This window comes from Tachyglossus aculeatus, chromosome 2 (assembly GCF_015852505.1).
Source record: "Tachyglossus aculeatus isolate mTacAcu1 chromosome 2, mTacAcu1.pri, whole genome shotgun sequence".
In the NCBI taxonomy this organism is placed as follows: domain Eukaryota; kingdom Metazoa; phylum Chordata; class Mammalia; order Monotremata; family Tachyglossidae; genus Tachyglossus; species Tachyglossus aculeatus.
The window spans coordinates 109,959,343-109,961,406 of NC_052067.1; the positions used below are offsets into that span (position 1 = coordinate 109,959,343).

General features: G+C 44.3%; 1 non-coding gene across 1 annotated transcript; it reads left to right on the top strand.

The window, feature by feature from the left end:
* The first annotated feature begins 1,116 nt into the window (after positions 1-1,116).
* LOC119925116 lies at positions 1,117-1,254 on the top strand. The gene has a single exon (XR_005449784.1). It is a non-coding gene; the product is annotated as a small nucleolar RNA SNORA7 (small nucleolar RNA).
* Positions 1,255-2,064: the final 810 nt, after the last annotated feature.

Below are 2,064 nucleotides of genomic sequence, written 5' to 3' on the forward strand. Positions count from 1 at the left end.
CTCCATTCAAAGCCCTACTGAGAGCTCACCTCCTCCAGGAGGCCTTCCCAGACTGAGCCCCCTTTTCCCTCTCCTCCTCCCCATCCCCCGCTCTATCGCCTGTATATACGTTTGCACAGATTTATTACTCTATTTATTTTACTTGTACATATTTACTATTCTATTTATTTTGTTACTAGTAATAATGATAATGATGACATTTGTTAAGCGCTTACTACATGCAAAGCACTGTTCTAAGCTCTGGGGGGGATACAAGGCGATCAGGTTGTCCCACGTGGGGCTCACAGTCTTAATCCCCATTTCACAGATGAGGTAACTGAGGCTCAGAGAAGTTAAGTGACTTGCCCAAGGTCACAAAGCAGACATGTGGCGGAGCCGGGATTCGAACCCATGACCTCTGACTCCAAAGCCCATGCTCTTTCCACTGAGTCACGCTGCTTCCCTTATATGATGTGCATATAACTTTAATTCTATTTGTTCTGACAATTTTGACCCCTGTCTGCATGTTTTGTTTTGTTGTCTGTCTCCCCCTTCTAGACTGTGAACCTGTTCGGTAGGGACCGTCTCTATATGTTACTGACTTGTACTTCCCAAGCGCTTAGTACAGTGCTCTGCACACAGTAAGCACTCAATATATACAATTGAATGAATGAATGAATGTGCCTTCAAAAAGACTTTGAAGTGGGGGAGATTAATTGTCAGATTTGAGGACGGAGGGCATTCCAGGCCAGAGCAGAATGTGGGCTAGGGGTTGGCAGCAAGATAGGCAAGATCTAGGGGCAGGGAGAAGGTTAGCACTAGAGGAGCAAAATCTGAGACCTGAGTTGTAGGAGAGAAGTGAAGTGAATTAGGAGGGGTCAAGGTTGTGGAGTGCTTTAAAGTCAATGGTGAGGAGTTTTTGTTTGATGCAGAGATGGATGGGCAAACACTGGAGGTTTTTGAGGAGCAGGATGACATGTCCAGAATGTTTTTGCAGAAAAATTATCTGGGCTGCAGAGTGAAGTATGGCCTGGAGTGAGGAGAGACAGGAGGCTGGAAAGTCAGCAAGGAGGCTAATATAGTAACCCAGGTGGGATAGGATGAGTGATTTAATTAACATGGTAGTAGTTTGGATGACACTTCTCAGGGTCGCACCTGGAGAGTTTCCAGTACTCTACCAGTCTCGACTATGGGAGGGAGAGTCAAGCACAGGAATATCTATTCCATTCCTAGTTTAGGGAGTGGCTAGCAAATGGAAGGCAATCTGCTACAAGTCAAAACTCACCTGTGCTGGGAAGCAGCGGCATGGGAGAGAGTCAAGGGTGGAGACTCAGGTTTACTGTATGGAAGGAGGCAATGGCAAACCATTTCCATATTTTAACCAAGAAAACTCTTTAGACACACTACCAGAACAATTGCAGATGGAGGTGGCATTCTGGGAAAGATGTGTCCATGGCATCATTATGGGTCGGACACGACTCAACAGCATAAGACAACAACAACAAGTTTGGATGGAGAGGAAAGGGTGGATTTTAGTGATGTTGTGAAGGTGGGACCAACAGGATTTAGTGATGGATTGAATATGTGGGTTGAATGACATAGAGGAGTCAAGGATAACATTTAATAATAATAATAATAATAACAATAATGGCATTTATTAAGCGCTTACTATGTGCAAAACACCGTTCTAAGCACTGGGGAGGTTACAAGGTGATCAGGTTGTCCCATGGGGGGCTCACAGTCTTAATCCCCATTTTACAGATGAGGTCACTGAGGCCCAGAGAAGTTAAGTGACTTGCCCAAAGTCACACAGCTGACAAGTGGCAGAGCCAGGATTTGAACCGATGACCTCTGAGTCCAAAGCCCCTGCTCTTTCCACTGAGCCACGCTGCTTTGATAATGACATATCAAAAGTTTGAACTTTATTGTGTAATATTAATGGTGTATATTGAGTAGTAATAATAATAATAATGGTATTTTTAAAGTGCTTACTATATGCACTGTTCTAAGCGCTGGGGAAAATACAAGTTTATCAGGGTGTCCCAAGTGGGGCACACAGTCTTAATCCCCATTTTACAGATAAGG